The 24,957-nt window shown below is 36.8% G+C and overlaps 1 long non-coding RNA gene across 1 annotated transcript in view; it reads right to left on the reverse strand.

The window, feature by feature from the left end:
• Positions 1 to 24,957, reverse strand: part of Gm13912 — a 107,604-nt gene that overhangs the window by 80,049 nt on the left and 2,598 nt on the right. The gene's annotated exons all lie outside the window — the stretch shown is intronic.

Raw genomic sequence — 24,957 nt, forward strand, 5'->3', positions numbered from 1 at the left:
AGGGTAGAAAAATAGCATTCAGAAAAATAAGCCAAATGAGCCTATTTTAGTTTATTTTTAACTTGAAATGGTATTAGTTATAGAGTACTTGGTAGCACACAGGAGACTATAAGGTCTATTCTAAGCATCATGAAAACGACTTGACTTTGGATTTCTTGATGCCTGGATACCTTTAGATTTCCTAGTGTGCCTTCTTACATCTGGGTATCAGGGTGAGAAATGGTGCACAGAGCACTAGCTTCCCACTGAACAAAAACATACCCAGCCACTAAGATTGTATTTGGAATCTAGTTCTTCATGATTTTGATGATGTCAAAATTAGCCTATTGTATCATGGTTACTACAGTTGAGATGTAACACCATGACTGAAGTTATTTGGGAGAAAATGGTTTACCCGGTTTATGCTTCCACATCACAGTTTGTCATCAAAGGAAGTCAAGGCAGGAACTCAAGCAAGAAAGGAACCTGGAGGCAGAAGCTGACACAGAGACTACAGAGAAATGCTGTTTTCTGGCCTGCTCCTCATTACTTACTAAGCCTGCTTTTTTTTTTTTTTTTTTCTGAAATTAGTTTTATTTTATTTTTTTAAATTTTTATTAGATATTTTCTTCATTTTCATTTCAAATGCTATCCCAAAAGTCCCCTATACCCTCCCCCCACCCTGCTCCCCTACCCACCCACTCCCACTTCTTGGCCCTGGTGTTCCGCTGTACTGGGGCATATAAAGTTTGCTAGACCAAGGGGCCTCTCTACCCAATGATGGCTGACTAGGTCTGCTACATAAGCAGCTAGAGACATGAGCTCTGGGGGTACTGGTTAGTTCATATTGTTGTTCCACCTATAGGGTTGCAGACCCCTTCAGCTCTTGGGTACTTTCTCTAGCTCCTACATTGGGGTCCCTGTGTTCCATCATATAGATGACTGTAAGCATCCACTTCTGTATTTAGCTTTCTTATAGAGCTCAAGAACACCTGCCCAGTAACGGTTTGATCCATCCCTTATCAACAACTAATGAATAAAAAGCCCTCCAGCCTTATCTAAACCCTGACTTTGTAAGGTGATTTGTCCACTTGAGATTCTCTCCTCTGATGACTCTTTCTTGTGTCAAGTTGACATAAAAATCACAAATATCATCTTGACACATGAACACATAACTTTCAACTAGAACCTTTTCTTTCTCATTTATCTTTAAGCTAGGATGTTAATAGTAATATCACAAAAAATATCAGTACATAGTTAAACTTATGTATGCTCACTAACTGCACCAGGCTGCTAGCTAGAGAAACAATGTTTTTAACCACTCACTAGGATTTCCTTCAATCACTAATTCTAATTGTGGTTGTTATATTTTTCTTTATTCTTTAAATTAATAACAGAAGCCATTTTTCTAACTATATGCATGTCAGTAAAAAATACCACTGTATGAGAAAATACAAAAATATATTATTTTTAGTTATGTTTATATTTTCTTCCTTCTTCCTTTCCTCCCTCACTCTGTCCTTCCCTCCCTATTTTCTTTCTTTTTCTTTTGTCTTTTTTCTGCTTTGTCCTTGTGAGTGTATGCCACATGCTTGTTAGTGTCTATGCAGATAATAAGAGGATTTCAGATCTTCTGAAGCTGCGGTTACAGATTGTTGCATGTCATGGATATTGGTGGTAAGAATCAAAGTCTAATCCTCTGGAAGTCCAGACTTTAACCATTGAGCAATCATTTTAGTCCAGACCAACAAAATATTTAGTAGCAACTTAGTACACTTTTCTACTAAGAGGTGGATAGAAGCAGAGCCTCTTCTTTGCAGATTTTGTGATTCGTCATACCAACACTCAAAAGCATGCCTCAGTTAGCTAAATGAAGGGGGCTCCCATGGGGTGGAAGTCTTTCTTTACATGTGTAAAGTGGTGGCTGAGCTGTATTTGAAAGGATGAATGAAACCTGTGGATATTTGGAGAAAAGCAATGAGAAACTAGAGAACTTTGCTATCAAGAACAAGTACTTGATATGCACTTGAAGCTCATGGAACCTACAGTAGAGAGCTAGAAGATTAGGAGTTGAGCCTGATAGACACCAATTTCTGACTTGCTACACAGAAGTAGATGATCTTGTTTGAAAATAAGGGATTCTTAAAGACTAAAATATTAATTAAATTTGTAGTTACTCGTGGAAATTATGGATTCTCCTGTTGTTTTTATTATCACTGTTGTTTTAAGTCTGGGATTTACTCTAGATAAGTCTGCCTGAAACTCACTCTACTACACAGGGTAGGTTGTAATTCATGGCTATTCATCTGCCTTCGCCTTCCAAGTAATAGAAAAGTATTTCACTCCTGAAGTTAACCAGATATAATGTTGCCATTGATTAAGGTAGTAATTAAAGGATCTAATTGTTAAAAAAAAAAAAAACCTTCTTATTAATTATTTTTAGTGTGCAAAATTAGGGCCTACAGGAGCTAGACTAGCTAGACTTGGCTAGATCACTCAATCAAGCAAGCCACTGTGTCCTGTGTCTGAGTCTTTTTTTACAACAGAAAGGAGCAATCTAATGAAATATGTTCATAAACAGGACAAAGTGTGATATCTAATGTCTATAACAAAAGAGAGTCATCTAAGACCCCTTGCCAATGGCTGTTCAGGCCTTGGTCCATGCTGCCTTGATGAGAAGGGAGAGGAGAAGTGGTGTTTGGAGGAGATCCTTGGCTAGGACAGTGTGCCTGATCTTGGTTAGTGTCTCAAAAGACAATGAAAGCTTGCAGATCTTGTCACCCTGTAGAAAATACTAATGCCCCCTAACAAGATAAGGCAGAGAAGCAGGATATAGAAAGGGAAGAAAGGAAAGGAGATTCTTTCCCCCATTCTCTCTCTCTCTCTCTCTCTCTCTCTCTCTCTCTCTCTCTCTCACTCCTTTGGATAATCCATAAACATGCAATATATTTTCATAATAAAAATTGTAATGATACACTATTTCAGTAAAATAGCTAATAAAACAATCTAGGACAGTAAAGGAAAGAGCAATAATGATATTCCTTTACATCATTAGCAGAAAATTTTCATATAACACATAATTGCAAATATCATGCTATGGCTTAGATATCAAATGTTCCCTGAAAATGTCCATGTGTTTGAGGTTTGGTCTTCAGGTGCTGTTGGGATTGTGGGAAGTTGCTGAAACATTAGGTAGTGAGCTTTGACTGGAAAGTATTTCATTGGAGATGGATTCACAGGAATATTTTATCCTTAACCCTACACTGACCCTATTCTCAGCTTTGCAGTCACCATGATAGGAGCTGATTTGATCTTCTGTGTTTTTCTCAATGACAGAATGATATATGAACTAAATACTTGCATATTAAAATGTTCTTTTTAGGTATCTGGTGTAAGCCATGAAAATATATCTAAAACATGCCAGTGTTTGTTTAAATAGGCTAACTGTTTAATTCTATTTTGAATAACACTTCTGTGCTGATTTGGAGGAATATCTGTGTCTCTGTGTATATGCATGCAGACATGCACATATCGAGTCATATCTGACTGTTCACCCTGCTGCCTCCTTTCCATAGGATACACTTATGTGGTTTGCATGCTAGACAAATTACATACCATTAACTTTTATTAATATCAGTTCAGGGGTATTGAGATCAATTTATCATTCTATATGAGGAATAAAATTTATAAAATGAGCCAACATTGACACAGACCCAGAGCTAATGATAGGCCGAACTGAAAGCTGAAGTGATTAACTTATTTTCTGGCTTGAAAACTTTAAGAACAATCATCATATTGCTATTGTTTTCTTGACTGAATTCACTGCTTTGTGTTGAAGGATGTCCCGCAGAACCACCCAAACAGGAAAAATGTATAAAATTGGAGGGAAGTGAGAACATTGCATGGACTTACATGTCCTTTCTAGGTATGGCATCATTCACACCTCCTTGTGCTCACCCATCTTAGAAATCAATATATAAGTTGTATTCAAGATTCTGTAGGACTCAATCTCTAAAATCTCTCTCTCTGGAGATAGGTGGGCTTAAATAAAAAATTCTAATCTTTTAGAGCACATCTAGGGATCGCTGGCATAAATTGTAGTGTGGGCAATGAAAACAGATATACAGACAGACTCGTGTGTGTGTGTGTGTGTGTGTGTGCGTGCGTGTGCGTGTGCGTGTGCGTGTGCGTGTGTGGCCATGCATGCAGATATACACCTGAGTATGTGCATGTGGAAGTTAGAGGTCCCCTTCAGACCTCTTTGGTACTACTAACTTTGCTTTTGTTCTCACATTCTCTCTGTATCTCTCCATCCTTTTCATACTCTATATTTTGATCACTATTCCCCCTGTAACAACTCTTCCCATATGCCCCCCCCTCCTTCTCTATCCACCAACATTTTATGCTCTTCCATTCTTTTTAAAAACAAACAACAATTATAAAAAGAAATAAGTAAGCAAATAAAGCAAATCAAGAAAGACAAAAATAAAAGGCAACTCACGAAAAAGTAGCCCAAAATGTTTAGAGACAATTGTTCATGTTGTTTGTATAAACATATCTATCACATTATTAAGCGATATCACTCTTGGGCATATACCCAAACAAGCATTTGCTGTTCTATGTTCATTTTTGCTCTGTCCACAATAACCAGGAATGGAAAAATATTAATTGTCAATCAACTGCAAAATGAATTTTGCAAATGAGGTATACTTGCATAATGGAATATTTCTCAGTTGTGAAAAATAAAATTATGAAATTCACAGTTGAGTGTGTGGATCTAGAAAGAGTCATATAATAAGGGGGCAGGTGTAGAAAGACAAACATTGAATGATACTTTTCTCATTTGTACATGTTATTTTTAAATCTTTAAATATATGAATATTTATAGAGATTAGGAAATTAATAAAGAAATATGGGGAATGAGCAGAGACAGAATACAGTGGTGTGAAGGGTTAAGGAAAATAGTGGATGAAACATTCAAATTGGAGTAGGAGAATGGAAAAGCAGAATAGGAAGAGAAATATTGGGGGATAAATAACAAATAAAGAGCTTCTGGAAAAAGTTTATAGAAACTTCTTAAAATATATAAATATGCATATATAAAAAGAGTATTATTGGAGCTCTCCTACAATGGAGGCGGAAATACTCAAACGAGATATCACATTTGGACAAGTGAATCCTCATAAATGGGTTATTTTTTTCCTTTGAGTTATTGGATCCAAAAGCATCTAAGCATTACGGGCTATTTATTACCAGGACTCTTTTTCACTCTTCAGAACATTACTCCAAGGGTCTATCACTGAATGTACAACACATTAGAGACATAGAATATGGAGACATCAAAGGAATACTCATCTGGAACCTTCAGCCCTACTGACTAGCTGACATACTTCTAAAAGGGCCAGCAAATATCTTCAACAAAATTATAGAAGAAAACTTTCCCAACCTAAAGAAAGAGATGCCCATGAACATACAAGAAGCCCACAGAACTCCAAATAGACTTGACCAGAAAAAATTTTCCTCCAAACACACAATAATCAGAACAACAAATGCACTAAATAAGGATAGAATATTAAAAGCAGCAAGGGAAAAAGTCAAGTAACATATAAAGTCAGACCTATCAGAATTACACCAGACTTCTCACCAGAGACTATGAAAGCTGGAAGACCCTAGAGAGATGTTATACAGACCCTAAGAGAACACAAATGCCAGCCCAGGCTATTATACCCAACAAAACTCTCAATTACTATAGATGGAAAAACCGAAGTATTCCATGACAAAACCAAATTCACACAATATCTTTCCATGAATCCAGTCTTTCAAAGGATAATAAAGGTTAAGCTTCAACACAAGGAGGCAAATGACACCCTAGAAAAAGCAAGAAAGTAATCCTTCAAAAAACCTAAAAGAAGATAGCTGCAAGAACAGAATCCCAACTCTGACAACAAAAATAACAGGAAGAAACAATTACTTTTCCTTAATATCTCTTAATATCAATGGACTCTATTTCACAATAAAAAGACATAGACTGACAGACTGGCTACATAAACTGCACAGAAAATTTTGCTGCATACAGGAAACATACCTCAGGGACAAAGATAGTCACTACCTCAGAGTAAAAGGCTGGAAAACAATTTTCCAAGCAAATGGTCCAAAGAAACAAGCTGGAGTAGCCATTCTAGTATAAAATACAAATCAACTTCCAACCAAAAGTTATCAAAAAAGACAAGGAGGGGCACTTCATACTCATCAAAGGTAAAAATCTTCCAAGATGAACTCTATTCTGAATATCTATACTCCAAATACAAGGACATCTGCATTCATTAAAGAAACTTTAGTAAAGCTCAGAGCACACATTGCATCACACACAATAATAGTGGGAGACTTTAAAACCCTTTCTCATCAATGGAAAGATACTGGAAACAGAAACTAAACAAAGACACATTGAAATTAAAGAAGTTATGAAACAAATGGCTTTAATAGATATATACAGAACATTTTACCCTTCTCAGCACCTTCTGGTACCTTCGCCAAAACTGACCATATAATCGGTGACAAAACAGGCCTCAACAGATACAAAAATATTGAAATTATCCCATGCATCCTATCAGATCACCATGGACAAAGGCTGATATTCAATAACAATATAAATAAGAGAAAGCCAACATTGACATGGAAGCTGAACAATAACAATGATAACCTGGTCAAGGAAGGAATAAAGAAAGAAATTAACGATTTTTTAGAGTTTAATGAAAATGAAGCCACAACATACCCAAACTTTTGGGATACAATAAAAGCAGTCCTAAGTGGAAAACTCATAGCTCTGAGTGCCACCAAAAAGAAACTAGAGAGAGCATACACTAGAAGCTTGACAGCACACCTAAAAGCTCTAGAACAAAAGGAAGCAAATTCTCCCAAAAGGAGTAGACAGCAAGAAATAATCAAACTCAGGGCTTTAATCAACCAAGTAGAAACAAAAAGAACTATACAAAGAATCAACCAAACGAGGAGCTGGTTCTTTGAGAAAATCAACAAGATAGATAAACCCTTAGCCAGACTCACTAGAGGGCACAGGGACGGCATCCTAATTAACAAAATCAGAAATGAAAAGAGACATAAGAACAGAACCTAAGGAAATCCATAATATCATCAGATCCTACTACAAAAGTCTATACTCAACAAAACTGGAAAACCTAGATGAAATGGACAATTTTCTAGACAGATACCAGGTACCAAAGTTAAATCAGGATGAGATTAATGGCTTAAACAGCCCCATATCCCCAAAAGCAATAGAAGCAGTCATTAATCGTCTCCCAACCAAAAACAGCCCACAAGAAGATGGGTTTAGTGCAGAGTTCTAGCAGACCTTCAAAGAAGTTCTAATGCCAATTCTCCTCAAACTATTTCACAAAATAGAAGCAAAAATTACTCTACCCAACTGATTCTATGAAGCCACAATTAGTCTGATAACCTAAACCACACAAAGACCCAACAAAGAAAGAGAACTTCAGACCAATTTCCCTTATGAATATCGATGCAAAAATACTCAATAAAACTCTCACTAACCGAATCAAAGAACACACCAAAATGATCATCCATCATGATCAAGTAGGCTTCATCCCAGGAATGTAGGGATAGTTTAATATATGGAAATCCATCAACATAATCTACTATATAAACAAACTCAAAGACAGAAATTACATGATCATCTCATTAGATTCTGAGAAAGCATTTAACCAAATCCAACACCCATTCATGATAAAAGTCTTGGAAAGAACAGGAATTCAAACCCCATACCTAAGTATAATAAATGCAATATATAATAAACCAAGCCAACATCAAACTAAATGGAGAGAAACTTGAAGCAATCCCACTAAAATCAGGGACTAGACAAGGCTGCCCACTTTTCCCCTACCTATTCAATATAGTACTTGAAATCCTAGCCAGAGCAATTAAACAACAAAAGGAGATCAAGGAAATACAAATTGGAAAGGAAGAAGTCAAAATATCACTCTTTGCAGATGATATGATAGTATATATAAGTGACCCTAAAGATTCCACCAGAGATCTCCTAAACCTGATAAACAGTTTCAGTTCAGTAGCTGGATATAAAATTAATTCAAACAAATCAGTGGCCTTTCTCTACACACAGGTTAAACAGGCTGAGGAAAAAATAAGGGAAATAACACCCTTCACAATAGTCATAAATAATATAAAATAACTGGGTGTGACTCTAACTAAGGAAGTGAAAGATCTGTATAAGAACTTCAAGTTTCTGAAGAAAGAAATCAAAGAAAATCTCAGAAGATGGAAAGATCTCCCATGCTCATCGATTGGCAGGATTAATATAGGAAAAATGGCTATCCTGCTGAAAGAAATCTACAGATTCAAAGCAATTCCCATCAAAATTCCAACTCAATTCTTCAGAGTTAGAGGGGGTAATTTGCAAATTCATCTGGAATAACAAAAAACCTAGGATAGCAAAAACTCTTCTCAACAATAAAAGAACCTCTGGTGGAATCACCATGCTTGACCTCAAGCTTTACTACAGAGCAATTGTGATTAAAACTGCATGATTCTGGTACAACAGACAGGTAGATCAATGGAATAGAATTGAAGACCTAGAAATGAATCCACACACCTATGGTCACTTGATCTTTGACAAGGGATGTAAAACCATCCAGTGGAAAAAAAGACAGCATTTTCAACAAATGGTGCTGGCACAACTGTCAGTTATCATGTAGAAGAATGTGAATTGGTCCATTCTTATTTACTTGTACAAAGCTCAAGTCTAAGTAGATCAAGGAATTCCACTTAAAACCAGAGACTCTGAAACTTATAGAGGAGAAAGTGTGGAAAGCCTGTAAGATATAGGCACAGGGGGAAAATTCCTGAACAGAACCATCAATGGCTTGTGCTTTTAGATCAAGAATCCACAAATAGGACCTTATATAATTTATAATTGCAAAGCTTTTGTAAGGCAAAAGACAGTTAATAAAACAACACAGCCACCAACAGATTGGGAAAGGATTTTTGCCAATCCTAAATATGATACGGGACTAATATCCAATATTTAGGGAGAACTCAAGAAGGTAGACTCCATAAAATCAAATAAACTTATTAAAATTGGAGTACAGAGCTAAACAAAGAATTCTCAACTGAGGAATACCGAATGGCTGAGAAGCACCTGAAAAAATGTTCAACATTCCTAATCATCAGGGAAATGCAAATCAAAAGAATGCTGAGATTCCACCTCACACTACTCAAAATGGCTAAGATCAAAACTTTAGGTGACATCAGATACTAGCAAAGATGTGGAGAAAGAGGAACACTCCTCCATTGCTGGTGGGATTGCAAGCTGGTACAACCAGTCTGGAAGTCAGTCTGGAGGTTTCTCAGAAAATTGGACATAATACTACCGGAAGATCCACCAACACCTCTCTAGGGCATATACCCAGAAGAAGTTCCAACTAGTAATAATAACACATGTTCCATTATGTTCATAGCAGCCTTATTTATAATAGCCAGAAGCTGAAAAGAACCCAGATGTCCCTCAACAGAAGAATGGTTATAGAAAATGTGGTGCATTTACACAATGGAGTACTAGTCAGCTATTAAAAACAATGAATTTCTTTAGCTCCTCCATTCAGGGCCCTGTGTTCTATCCAATAGATGATGGTGGAGCTAGAGAAAGTACCCAAGGAGTGAAGGGGTCTGCAGCCCTATAGGTGGAATAACAATATGAACTAACCAGTACCCCCAGAGCTCATTTCTCTAGCTGCATATGTAGAAGAACATGGCCTAGTTGGCCATCAATGGGAAGAGAGGCCCCTTGGTCTTGCAAACTTTATATGCCCCAGTACAGGGAAATGCCAGGGCCAAGAAGTGGGAGTGGGTGATTATGGGAGCAGGACAGGGGGAAGATATAGGGCACTTTTGGGATAGCACTTGTAAATGTAAATGAAGAAAATATCTAATAAAAAATTGAAAAAAAACAATGAATTTTTGAAATTATTAGGCAAATGGATGTATTTGGAGGATATCATCCTGTGTGAGGTAATCCAATCTAAAAGACTACACATGATATGCACTCACTGATAAACAGATATTAGCCTAGAAATTTAGAATATCTAAGATACAATTTGCATAACACTTGAAACTCAAGAAGAAGGAAGACCAAAGTGTGGATACCTCTTTCCTTCTTAGAATGAGGAACAAAATACCCATGGAAGGAGTTACAGAGACAAAGTTTGGAGCAGAACCTGAAGGACTGGCCATCCAGAGGCTGCCCCCCTTGGGCATCCACCCCATAAACAAACACCAAACACAGACACTAGGCAGATGCCAACAAGAGCCTGCTGACAGAATCCTGATATAGCTGTCTCCTATGAGGCTCTACCAGTGCCTGGCAAATATAGTAGTGGATGCTCACAATCATCCATTGGACGGAGCACAAGGCCCCAGATGAAGGAGCCAGAAAAATATTCAGGGAGTTGAAGGGAACTGAAACCCCATGGAAGGATCATTTATATGAACTAACCAATACCCCCAGAGCTCCTTGGAACCACACCATCAATCAAAGAAAACACATGCTGGAACTTGTGGCTCTAGCTAGTCGGTCATCAATAGAAGGAGAGGCCCTTGGTCCTGTGAAGGCTCTATGCCCCAGTATAGGTGAATGCCAGGACTAGGAATGGGAGTGGTTGATTTGGGGAGCAGGGGGATGAGGGAGGGGATAGAGGATTTTTGGAGGGGAAACCAAGAAAAGGGATAACATTTGAAATGTAAATAAAGAAAATATCTAATTTAAAAAAGGAAAAAAAGATATTAGAGAAAAATTTATCAGAGATCACACTCAGCTATATCCAATAACCAATAATTACTTGCCTGATATGATATGCCATCTGGTATAATCATGACACAAATATCATGGGAGTAATCAATCATACTCTGATTGGAACTAAGGGACCCTCCATGAGCTGAAACACATTCCTAGCATGGTTAATGGGCCAAGAATCTGTGCTTTGCTACGTCATAGCCTCTCGTGAGAAAGCCTAATAATATTCTACTAAATGGACATAGTATTAAATTGACTCCTAACAAGACATTGCTATACTTATAGGACAGTGCTTCATCAAAGCATCATCAGAGCTTTTTCATGCACACAATGACCATGACCACACAGTTCATCAATGATCCAACATGATACTGGGCAGTTGTCAGACTTAAGTGGCATGCAAATATCATCTACATCTACAACGCTCTCAGAGCTTCACAGAAATAGGAGCAGGAGGGGAACAGGAAGGGGAGATCTTATAAAATTAGACATGAGGTTGACTTCAAGAAAAGAGTTCTTTTCTTTCTGGACAGAACATAGATTTGTGTACATGAACTCATAGGTGTATAGGACAGCATATGAAAGACTTGCATGATCTTAAGTCACCAGCAGAGGAGGTTAGAATGAAATCCCACCACTAGATAAAGAGCACTTGGCATTTAATAGTTTCTTCAAGAAAGAGAGGCAGATATCCTTAAAGACATGACCTCTGATAGGTTGACCACACTTCACCATAGGCCTCATGTTCAGGAAATACTGGAAAACACAAAATATATTCAAAGGCAGAAAGTACATAAAAGACAACAGAGAGTGGTGTGAGAAATGAGGTAAGGGTGGAAGGAATAGATGTGGGGGGATTTGCAGAAAGTAGGATACATAACAAAAAAAATTGTATGAAATTCTCAAATAATTAAATAAGAAAGAAATCTGTGTCAGAAAAGCATTATGAGTGAGAATTGCTGTGTTGCCATAGTTAACATTAAAATCTGTTACATTGATTCAGAAATATGATGGCAGTCGTTCACAAAGTTGGCCCTAATAACACTTCCCAGGACATGTATCTTCCCCAAGGAACTTTAGGAATCTCACTGTTAAGTTCACAGAAAATAATGCTGAGGAGGGAAAGACCAGGAACTTTTAGGGTCATGGGAAGGAACACATTACACATTAGCCAGTAATTCCCAGCAGCCCCACAGCAGCCCAGAAGAATCCAAATAAAAATAACAAATGTTGTCCTAAGACCTTTCTCTCTTCCTAGCCTAAAACCTTCCATTTAGGAAATCTCACAAGAAATTCATTTTATTGTAAAAAGACATATACTGCAGCCAATAAAGAAAATCATTAAAACAATATTTACACCTAACCTAAACTACTTCAATGTATCTAGTACCATTGTCCATTTTAAATGAAGAGTGTGCATTTTTAAGTGATGTCACAAGGCCTTAGAAATGGAAAGTGCTGTGAATCATGTTATAACAGTGGCAACTTTTGGAGGGTTTACAAAATATCTTGGAAAATGTGTAGCTATTTATGTGGATTTGAAATAAAATTCTAATATTTTACAGGATCTTGGATCACCAGCACTAATTTTTTTTTATGTTTGGCATTTTCCTTATTGATATTTTAACAAGAACACCTAGACTTTATTCAAATTATATCCAGAGACTCAACTTTAGTGGCTTATGCCTGTAATCCCAGCACTATGGAGGCTGAGGCAGTTGGACTGGCAGTGGTTTGAAAAGAGCCTGAGTTATAGTGTGAGTACCCGATCAATCATGACAGATAACAGAATTTGATCAGGCATGATTTAATGTTATCTTTTAATTATGTGTCTTTCTTGAGTTTAATCCAAAACCAAGTCTGTCTTTAGAATTCTTGCAGCTGGTGCCAATAAGTTTCAGTCTGCAGTTTGTAGAGTAGCTATAAGGAACACGCCATCAGTCTTAAGAGTATTGTAATGCCCACACTGACAAATCTTTCAACTTTGTTATTAACTCCAATGATTGACAGCTGCTATTTTGGATGAAGCTATCCCTTATGAGTCACTAGATGTCCTTGAGACTCAGAGTAGTCTCTTACATGCTTGAGAACTGGTTATACTAATATGAAGGCTGACACTGGTGGAGATGTCAGCTTTCCAGAAGCTGATCTCGAATCCATGGGGCAGTCACTCTAGGACACATTAATAAAAAATGAGGGAAAGACAGATTACCAAAGGATAGTAAAAGGATTTTCAGACTTAAAAGCATTCTTGAGATTAGTTTCATTGAAAATTATATTGGTCCATGTAGAACATGCAGCTAAAAGTTAACTGGAGTATTTAAAGAAATTAAAACACTTTCCAATTTGCATTTGTCATTGATTGAGAGGTGTATCAAAAAGCTAACCTTTTTTGTGTGTGTGTGAAATAATAGGTCAGTAGTTAAGGTTCTGTGGGGGCTGCAGTGAAGATGAACCTGTAAAGGGTCTTATCACTGAGCCTAATGACCGAAGTATAATCTCTGGAACTCACAGGATTAAGGAGAATAAATCAAGCAGTTGTGTTCTGGCCTCAATATACTTACTGGAACGTGCATTCATGCACACACATGTACATGAATGAATGAATGAATGAATGAATGAATGAATGAATGAATGAATGAATGAAAAACATATCTTTAGAAAATTTTTCAGTGCTTGGAAGTCAGATCATGATGTGGACAGATGATTCACAGTTAGTTTATATGTCTGTGCTATTCTCTTAGTCTTCAGGGTCTATTTCAAGCAATCTTTGTGATATCTCTAATATTCTCTGCTCCTCTGGCAGTTATAGATTGTTTAATCTAATGGAATAAAACCACTAACATCTCTGTTAAAGTTACCTTGAAAGACAGAACTATGGAAATAAGGACTTTCCAAGTCATTTGGCATAATATTTGTGTGAAGTACTGAGTCTGTTGAGTAAGAAGCATTTGACTTGATACAAAATTTATAGGATACAAATCCAGTTCTCAAAGTAAGAATTCTGTATTCTTATAGCAAAATCAGTGATGGGGATTCCAATCTACCTCTTGTGGCATGGTTTTTCTATATAAAATAGGAATATAGGTATAAGTGACACAATAGTTTGATGCTTAAGTCACTTTTTGTCTGAATTCCCAATCAGTTCTCTTATGGGAAGGACTCAAATCAATGGAGAAAGGTATACTAATAGAATCCTACACTTGGTTGTGATAAGCTATGTCTTAATATTTTTCATTTCTAATGTCTATCAAATAATATATTTCTTATGCCTCAAAATTTCAAAGGCAATTTTTAAAGTAAATTATATTAGTGAACTAAGTCAAACATTTGAAAACAATTACATTTCTGTTTTCTCTTTCTAGCAATTTCCCATTCAGTTCTTCTTTCATTTCATAAGTTCTCTTGGCATTTGGGTGAATTCCTCCTTAACATCTATTGGCAAGTAGCATTAAGTATTTGTTCATTTATGAATCATTATCATCTATGACATTGCCTGAAATGTGACAGACTTCTGAGTTTCCAACTCTTGCTATCAAATGAAAGGACAAAGTTTCCATATGAAAGCTATGTGCTTACATGTAGTCAGAAGCTAGAATGCACTTACATGCTTGAATACACTCTAGTTACTATGTTCATGTACTGGCAATGAATTTTCCATCCTAATGGTAAAGATGCTGAAACTAAGCCCACATTAAATGTTTCTAAAATACATAAAAAAGCTAGCAGTTTCAGGGTCAAAATTGTGTTCCTGGAAGTTCAAAACAGAGGGTTAACACAGTGGGTTTGATATTGAGGGCCAGGTATATTGTGGTGCTATAGCATTTTTGTTTCAGGCTTTCATCTATGACAGAAATATTTAACAAGGCTCATTTTCTGAAGTATAAATTATGAGTGATGTATACTTCACATGGTCATAGTCATGTGTAAATTTCATAACTCATGACAGTGTTTCACATAACCTCTATCATATGGAATAGCTTGATAACAGGCATAGTGCCTTGTCTTATCGCTCTTACAGAGATGTAACCTGTGCAGAAGAGGGAGCATTAACTGACAGAATGCTACTTGAGAGATTTACATTGTTTTGCATCTTTTGATCTAATGTATTAAATATAATGCATTACTATACATTCTTCTGTTCTGAAAGGTTAACTTGAATCTCTCTGATTAGAAAGTAGATTGCCTTAGTTATCACTATCTACCTTCTTCTCTTTATCCTCATTAAAAACAGCTAATTGCCTGTTAAACAGATTTTTTAATTCTGGTTTCAGAATCAGTTTCTCATGTTAAAAAATAGTTTAGTACAGCTTTCGAATTTACACTAGGTTTCCAAAGATAGACCAGCAAATATAACTATGGAAGAAATGTTTTAATATCCATCGTGTATGACCTACAAACAGTCCTCCTAACTCAACTAGGGATTCATCCTTGTGCTTTTAACTTATTAATAAATATCAATGATAATTAACAATTAGCATATGCTAATTGAGCTTTAATTATGAAGGCACCTTTGGTGACTACCTTTAGAGGCCTGCATCTTCTCTATGGAGTGTTCTGTCATCCTCCTAATTTCATTCTCCATGTCTGTTATCACTTGAGCTTCAACTCGACTATAATCTTTTCTTAATATAAAGCAACACATCACAAAAATTAAAATAAGCAAAATAGAAATATTTACATATATTCACCTCCATTTTGTCAACTTTTATTCTATAAGAAAATTTAAATTATTAATATCTTAAATGTACAATTACTCATTTTTAAAAATATTTTACTTATTTAATGTATATGAGCATACTAGCTCTCCTCAGAAACACCAGAAAGAGGGCATCAGACGCCATTATAGATGGTTGTCACCACATGGTTGTTGGGAATTGAACTCAGGATCTCTGCAAGAGCTCTTAACCACTGAACAATCTCTCCAGTCCCAAGTATGCATTTTTTATTTTAAATGTTTTAAACAAATATAATTTCCTCTCACCTAACTCCTCCCAAATACTCACCACCTATCTATCCAACTTCATTCTCTCTCTGTCTCTCTCTCTGTCTCTTTCTCCCTCTGTCTGTCTCTCTCTCTGTCTGTCTCTCTCTCTCTCTGTCTCTCTGTCTCTTTCTTCCTCTGTCTGTCTCTCTCTCTCTGTCTCTCTCCCTTTGTCTCGCGCTCTTGTTCCCCCTCTTCTGTGGAGAGCCGTGCCGCGAGCAAACACATGCGTGCCGTGAGCAATCGCCATTATAAGATGGCGCTGGCTTTCACTGTGCCTAACTAGTAAACAAGCCTTATGCACAAGTGCAAGAGTGAACTCATGCCTAGTCACTGCCCATCTCGCAGCGTAGTAATGGGATAATGGGCGAGCAACGAATCAGGAGCTGTCACGCCACATCAGGTGCTGAAACGTCACGCTGCGGGCTATATAAGCAGCGCCATTTTCCTGGTTGGGGTCTTCCCTCCTGATAAGTAAGCAATAAAAGCTTTGCTGCAGAAGATTCTGGTTGTCCTGAGTGTGTTCTTGCCGGCGGGGACAAAAGCTCGGGCAATACTCTTCCTAAATCAAATGAAACAAATATGTCCCCAATCAAGGAACTTTTTACAAATTATAATTATCACGATAGGGAAAAATCATTTTTTCTCTTCAGGAGAAACATTGTTCTCCAAAGGGTGACATTGATTATATCATCAACGCAGCAGTACACGTACTCAGAGGAAGTTGACCAATGAAATGAATTCCATGATGTGTGCTTTTTGTATTCCTTAATTAAATGTACATTTTAAAGATGTAAATATATTTCATGTTCTAATTAATTATTTGTCTACCTTGGTATGCTAAGTTATTTACAACTGTCTGTTATTATAAATCCACTGAACACACACACACACAATCACACTGGATTATAATATCCTTAGACACAAACCACTATACATATCTGATTATGTTTTTGAGGTTAACTATCTAAAATATCATTATAAATGATTACAAAATGTTTTAGTATTTCTTTTATATTTTAAGATACTACAAATACATCATTTCTGCCTTCCCTTGTCTTCTTTCAAACTATCATGTATACTCTACTTTCTCATTTTTGAATCTTGGTTTCTTTATTCATTAGCCATATATGTATGTGACTATACATACATATTCTTAAACCCATAGATGTATACTGCTAAGTCTGTACAATGTTACTTGGATGATATGTTTTCACATTTGACCACTTGGTATTGGGTAACCAATTGGTATGCTCTTTCCTGGGGAGTTCTTAATTGTTTTGTTGTCTAGAAAATTTATTATATATTTTTTACAGATCCTTCATGCCCTTTCTTTTAGTGAAAGTTAGAGGTCCCTGTTAGTGACAACTGTTATCATCTGGGCCTTACCTTCACTACTGTCTTTTCCATAGTTTTCGTTTTGTTCCTTTTCTCTCTATTAGTTGGGCCTCTGTACTCTTCTCTGCAGCATATACTTTCTGGAGTCCTAGCTCTTGTGCTAATTAGTTCCTCTTCATAATTTTTTCCCCCATCTATTATCTGCCTTGGAAACACTATGTAACTGGTCATTTCTTTGCTGTATTTATTATGAAATCTCCACTTTCAAAGTTTCTTCACCATGATATTACTTTGTTTCTTCACTTGAGCAGTCCCACATAGCTAGGAATCTCTCAGGAATCTCTTTGCTGTGCTCCCATTGTCTACACTAGCACCTCCTGAATTGAAAGTCCTCAATGTTTGTTGAAAAACTGGTCACAATGGATGAACCTGACGGTTGCTAGACTCATGTCTGTTCTGTTGCATTCCATTAACCATGTGTATCTTATTTATGTCTGCTATATTTATCAGACTGTCTCTCTGTTTTCCAGGTCTTTTAACTTTTCCTTTTGTATTTTAGAAAGGTTTGCAAATTTATCTAAAAAAATTTGAAACTTGATTTTGACATTTACAAATTTTAAGGAATAAATAAGATAATACATATAGTTGTATGTATCTATTTATAGTTTCTTTAATTTTCAAAAAGCTCCTCTTTTATTTTTCACCCTCCATTAAATAAGATCATTTAAAAATCTTATCAAAGTGTGAATTTATAGAGCTGAGTTATTTGAACAATTTCTGAAATTGCTGTAAGCATTTTTCTGAAATTCATTTTGCTCATACATTTATAATTTTAAAGTATGTTTGTATTTATTTAATGCTCTATTAGCTGCTACTTTATGACTCTTATTTGAATTGACTGTTCATTTGTAACAGAATTTGAGCATATTATTTGTTTGCACACCCTGGAACTCATTTTGATGAGGTCATTTCTTATATTTGTTACACAAAGCATGTTTTTCTTGAATTCTTGTTATGCATACCATAGTTTCTATTCAGAATATGTGCTGCTAGGACAGTTGAAGCAGGGTCACCATTAATGCAAACCAATAGGAATATTTACCCAACAGTAGATTTTGTCCTAATTTAGGCAGTGATTTACTTTAAGATTTACACTGGGTCTTATGTTTTATTCTGGGATAGGGGTAATTGAAACATTTTCTATCCATTTTCATTTTTGTGTATCCATCCAATATTTGTCACAATGCCTAAGATACAGCAACATTTACCATTTTAAACTAATTAATCCTTCTAAATTGTTGAAGTAGTTGAACTTCATGAAGTCTCATTAATATGTCATTTCCTTTGCAAATCTTTACTAAGCCCCACAGATATTTTTCTTGATGTGTTTATTCAATTAAAGTTTTCATTTACCATTTTCCTATATTCATAAAAGCTAATGATGTTAATATTTTATATCTTTTAACTTGAAAGGGTCATGATAACAATTTCTTATCACAAATATAGAATTTCATAGGAGATTAAAGACATTTGCTGTTCCATCACAGCTATTAAAAACTATTTGATACTTTTTCCTGTACAGCATAAGGTGAGTTATATCTTAGTTACCAATTGAATTTTTTTTTCATTTTGTCTTCTTAGGACAAATATATTTGTGAGAAACTCTTGACTTAAATTGTAATTCATAAGGCATTTATCTAAGATATATTTTAGTACCTTGAATGATACAATCAATGTTGATTTCTAAGATCTAAGAAAATGGTGAGTACTAGCCAACCTCAGGAAGTTTATTTTCCAAAGTATTTTTTCTCTAATAACTCAGTTTATTGCTTTATAATTGGATTTCTTAAAAAATTCTGAGAAATACTATTGTCTCCTAGGAGATTTCTTACATTTGGTAAACCCCTTAAAGAGAAAACCCTGCTGAAAGATCTCAATAATCAAATTTAACATTTTATTGGAGGGAATAATTGCTTGTCTCTTATGGATACGTCACTAATGCTACTCAGTTACTAAATCTTGATTCTTGGTATCAAAAGATCTAATTAATTTAGATGTATTAGAATTCATAGATATACTGGAATACTTGAAAGACAAAAGTTGTGTCCCTTGTTCACACACTCTTGGAACTAACAGCATCCCTCAGAGAGAACTGGGAAACTTTGTTTTTACTCCTGATTAATAGAAGGCAAAAGCTGACAAGTCCTGGACAGTACCTGGCTAATAGAAGGCCAATAAGCTTCACTATACCCGGTATCACAAAAATGTGTATATAATAAGTATGTAGAATGAAATACATTTATATATAATTTAATACACTCTGATGCACTGTGATATACTTGACATATATTCATGTCACATGTATGTTGGCTATCTATGCATTCAACTTAAATAACATAAAATTGATTACAACTATCCTCTTATTCTCATGTAGAAAATTTGAATGTTTTTAGTCCATAAGTTTGTTTTAAATATTTTTCTTGTTAATATGACAAACTATCTGACAAGAACAACTTCTGGGAAGAAGACAGATGATACTCCATCATGGCAGGGATCTATGGCATGAATTTGAAGGAGAAAAAGGGGAATTCATAAGAGGGACTGACTGGAGATAAGAATGGGAAAGGTTAAACATTTTACTTATGAAAGGGAAAGTTTAAAAATATTTTATGTTTAAAAGTTCAAACCAATATTTAAATTTTTAAAAGATGGAAAGTGAGAACCACCTCCACAAAGTTGTCCTCTAATTTCCGCATATGCACCAAAGCATGCATGTCTATGTGAATACACATTATAAACAGAAACACTTACTATAATAATAACTATTTTTAAATGGGCTCATAATATTTTGATTTATGAACATAAGATATATTTATTTTAAGAAACCTCAAACTTTATCTATATCAAATTATATAAATTTTATTCACAAATTATACCTTAGTGAACATATCTTTCTATCTTACAATTTTTCATAAATAAATTTTATCTTGTGAGGTACAGAAAATGGCTTAACTTTTTATACTGGCTAGTTTTGTGTCAACTTGACACAGCTGGAGTTATCACAGAGAAAGGAGCTTCAGTTGAGGAAATGCCTGCATGAGATCCAACTCTAAGGCATTTTCTCAATTAGTGATCAAGGGGGAAAGGCCCCTTGTGGGTGGGACCATCTCTGGCCTGGTAGTCTTGGTTCTATAAGAGAGCAGGCTGAGCAAGCCAGGGGAAGCAAGCCAGTAAGTAACATCCCTCCATAGCCTCTGCATCAGCTCCTGCTTCCTGACCTGATTGAGTTCCAGTCCTGACTTCCTTGGTGATGAACAACTGTATGGAAGTGTATGCTGAATAAACCCTCTCCTCCCCAACTTGCTTCTTGGTCATGATGTTTGTGCAGGAATAGAAACCCTGACTAAGACACTTTTCTTCTCTTGTTTCTAGCAGATAGGTTTTTTTTTTTAATTGGAATAGAGTTCTTATCTTTAAAAGAAAATAAAAACATGTTCTTTGTATCTGATTATGTCACACAGAAGTCTCTCATCAATCTTGAAATGCAAGTCATTTCACATACATATATCACCCTGACAACATATTCCATATGCCAGACTTAGTGGATTCATTTTAGACTCTTTCAGACAATTAAATGTGCCAAATACCTTCTGCAAGCAATCCCCAAAGGTTCATGAAGCATTCACATACAATACATATCTAGAAACTTGTAGTACCTAACACTCCATTCCTTTTCAAAAAGGAAAGAACAAAGATAAGTGCAGTGGCTATTCCTGGTTGTCAACTTGACTATTTCTGAAATGTACTACAATCCAGAACTGGGAGGCTCACCAGTGATCCTAATCTGGAGGCTGGGAGATACAAGGTTCTGACATGGATCTTGGTATGGAGATCTTGAGGCATAGTGGTTATGAATTTCAGAAGATTAGGACAGGGAGATCTCCAAGTTCAAGGTCATCTGGGATTAAAGGTGTGGTGGCATGCACCTTTAATCTGGGCTATACCTTCTGCTGGAGACCTACATAACCACATTGGAAGAAGGAAGATTGCCTCTCTCCTACGCCTGCTTGCCTTGTGGGACTGAGCAACTGCTAGATCCTTGGACTTTGGTTCAGAGCTGCTGCGGACCATTGTTGGGAGTTGGACTGCAGACTGTAAGTCATCATCTAATTCCTTAACTATATAGAAACTACCCATAAGTTCTGTGACTCTAGAGAACACTGACTAATACAGAAGTTGGTACCAGTGACTGGGATATTGCTGTGATAGCCCTGACCATGCTTTTGTTTAGAAGAATATGGATTTGAAGACTTTGGATTTGCAATGCAGTAGAATGCTTTAACTGGGCATCAGTGGGCTATCCTAGTAAGAATATGGAAGACTTTGTTACTGAGAGTGATTTGAATTGTGCAAACCTGGCCCAAGAGGTTTCAGTGGACAATTTCAACATATGGCCTAGAGACTGTTTTTGTGGTATTTTGGTGAAGAATGTGGCTCCTTTTTGCCCTTGTCTGAAAAGTCTGCAAGAAGCTAACGTGAAGAGACTCAGATTAATTGCCTTGACAAAGGATGTCTCAGAATTGCCCATAATAGACTTTGTTCTCTTGTTAAATCTCATGAAAAGCATTTAAACAAGCATAGCAAGCTGAGAATGGAAAAATACAAAATATATAATTTGAGTACTAAAGGGACACCAGGAAGTGAAATGGAGTTGAATCCTGTGTTCAAGGATATTAAATTGAATTAAGGGAGAAGTGACCTTGGTAAGATTCCATCTAGCTAAATTTAGGTCCAGGTGTGCTAGTAAAAACCTTTAATCCTAGGAGGCAAAGATAAGCAGATCTCAAAGCCAGCTCAGAACAGCACAAGTTCTAGGTGAAGAAAAACATAAATCCAGGCTTGGTGGGCCACTTTTAATTCCAATGTTTAGGAGACAGGCATGCAGATCTGAGTTCAAAGTCAGTCTATGGTTCAAGTTTCAGGACAGCTAAGCGTAGGCAGTAAAGGAATTGGAAGCTAGTGATAATGTAATAGAACAATGGGGCAGGGGGGTGGGGGGCAGGCATGTTCCAGCTCCTGTAAGCAGCAGAACTTGGTCTTTTCCATGTGTCTCTGACTTTATATTCAAGAGGAGAAGGAGACTACTGGGACAATTGATGCTGGTTAGCTGGAGCTAAGTAGTGGTGTTTAAGAAGAGACTAGCATCACTGAGGTGAAGTCTACTCGGAATTGTTTGCTGAGAGCACAAAGAAGCTGTCTTCCAGAGATAGCCAAGGTTGTATTTCATGTTGGACTGTACTTGGTAGTGTGTAAGAGTCACCATGGTGGTACTGGTTTTGAGGCATGAAGATGTCCTAAAGAACAGCTGAGGCTTTGCATTGTGAGAGAGGCCATGGAAGGTCATTTGTGAAGATGGAGTCCCAGTTTCACTTGACATTCCAGGACTGAAAGGGTCATGCAAAGGAGTTGAGCCTTGGCACGATGAAGAGAGCCTATGAGAGGCTATTGGTGAAGCCTATTTGCAGCAGAAGACCCCAGTGTATTGGAGATGCCAGTACCATGGGATGATCATCAATAACAGCAGCAGTAGTGGAATGGATCAACCTGAACATAAGAGTTCTATGGAGGACAGATCTGGAGAAGCAACACCAGCCCTTTTGAGGAACACAGAAGATCATGTGTGGATACCAGACACTGGAACAAGAAGTTATAAAACTGAATTTGACTGGGAACCCCAAGATGTTAAAGATGCCAGAGCCACAGGATGCCTGCCAACAGAAGCTGCTAGCATGGGGCTGGTGAGTTGGCTCAGTGGGTAAGAGTACCCGACTGCTCTTCAGAAGGTCTGGAGTTCAAACCCCAGCAACTATATGGTGGCTCACAACCATCTGTAACGAGATCTGATTCCTTCTTCTATAGTGTCTGAAGACAGCTACAGTGTACTTACAAACAATAAATAAATAAATCTTAAAAAGAAGAAGAAGAAGAAGAAGAAGAAGAAGAAGAAGAAGAAGAGGAAGAGGAAGAGGAAGAGGAAGAGGAAGAGGAAGAGGAAGAGGAAGAGGAAGAGGAAGAGGAGGAAGAGGAAGAGGAAGAAGAAGAAGAAGAAGAAGAAGAAGAAGAAGAAGAAGAAGAAGAAGAAGAAGAGAAGAAGAAGAAGAAGAAGAAGAAGAAGAAGAAGAAGAAGAAGAAGAAGAAGAAGAAGAAGAAGAAGAAGAAGAAGAAGAAGAAGAAGAAGAAGAAGAAGAAGAAGAAGAAGAAGAAGAAGAAGATGCTAGCAGGGAGTAGATCCAGCCTCGGAGAAAGAACTTTGTTGCAGGCAACAAAGATAAAAGGGAGTTGAAAATCTGAAGTCTGCTTTGCATAAGACATGGAGATGCAGAGTTTGGAGTTTGTCCAGCTGGTTTCCTGTCTTGCTTTGGGGTTTACAGTTAAGTGCTTGGATGATTGTCAAAAGATACCTTGAACTTTGGACTTCTAAAACTGTTGAGATTGCTATAGACTATGGGGACTTTTGTAGTTGGACTAAATGAATTTTGCATTATGCTATGTTTAGGTATGGCCCCCATAGACTCATGTTTGAACAAGCCTATGGGGGTCATGGAGTGGAATGTAATGGTTTCCATATGCTCATCACAGGGAGTGGCACTATTAGAAGGTGTGGCCTTGTTGGATGAAGTGTGTCACTGTAGGGGTGGACTTGGAGACTTTCCTCCTAACTGCCTAAGGATGCCTAGCTGGTTCCTGGCTTCCTTTGGATGAAGATTAAGAACTCTTGGCTCCTCATGTACCATGCTCCCTCCTTCATGACAATGGACTGAACCTCTGAACCTGTAAGCCAGCTCCAATTAAATATTGTCATTTATAAGACTTGCCTTGGTTATGATATCTGTTCACAGCTGTAAAACCCTAAGACAATAAGTATGACAGCTTTTGTTATCTCATTACAGTGCTGTTTTTAAAGACCATCAGACTGTACCTGAATACTTCAGTCTTGGACCTAAACATTCAGTCACCTTAGGTTTGAGCAGTTACCTTTGATTCTAGTAAAAAGGCTGCTTCACAGATAGAACATGACTCATAGGAGGGTAGTATCTTCAGCAGCAACCCAGAACCTGGAGCATGAGTAATTCTCTACTGAGAACAATCTTGGTCCCTCAAGCAATTAGAGCTCGTTAAACCACCATGTAGAATGAGAACAGACAATGACCAGCCAGACTATACCTTGCCCAGGACTACCTCTGTTGTAATGTTTTCTCTGCTTAAGCTTAAAAGCCATGTTAATACCCTGCACACAAACATTGGGACAATGGCTCCCTTCATCTCTTCCTCTTTCCAATACATATTGATTAAATCTCCGCTGTGCTTTCTCTTTGCATGTCTATTTAATTAGTGTATTGGAATGGGTGGCTGAGCCTATTTAATTAGTGTATTGGAAAGGGAGACTGAGCATAGATTGGTGAATCTGCCAGAACCAAGCTTGTTCCCCCAGACCTCCAGTTATTATGTTTTTCCTCATTGCTAAAATACTATATTTTATGGAGTTTCTGCATGTTTTCTTTCTTCCTTTTTTCCTCATCCTCCTACCAGAATATTTAATAAGGGATTTATCCCTTTAGAAAACTACACATGTATAATCTAAAATGTTTAAGTGGGTAGATGTTACATAGAAGATTTCTGGAGTTTTCTCATCTTGTACGATTGAATATTTATACCTGTTAATCAGCTGGTCTATTTCTCTCTCTCTCTCTCTCTCTTTTAGTCCTTAAGAACTTTGGATTTTATGTGTGACTATATCATACTGTTTATAAAGGTAGAG

Source organism: Mus musculus, chromosome 2, assembly GCF_000001635.26.
Source record: "Mus musculus strain C57BL/6J chromosome 2, GRCm38.p6 C57BL/6J".
Classification (NCBI taxonomy): domain Eukaryota; kingdom Metazoa; phylum Chordata; class Mammalia; order Rodentia; family Muridae; genus Mus; species Mus musculus.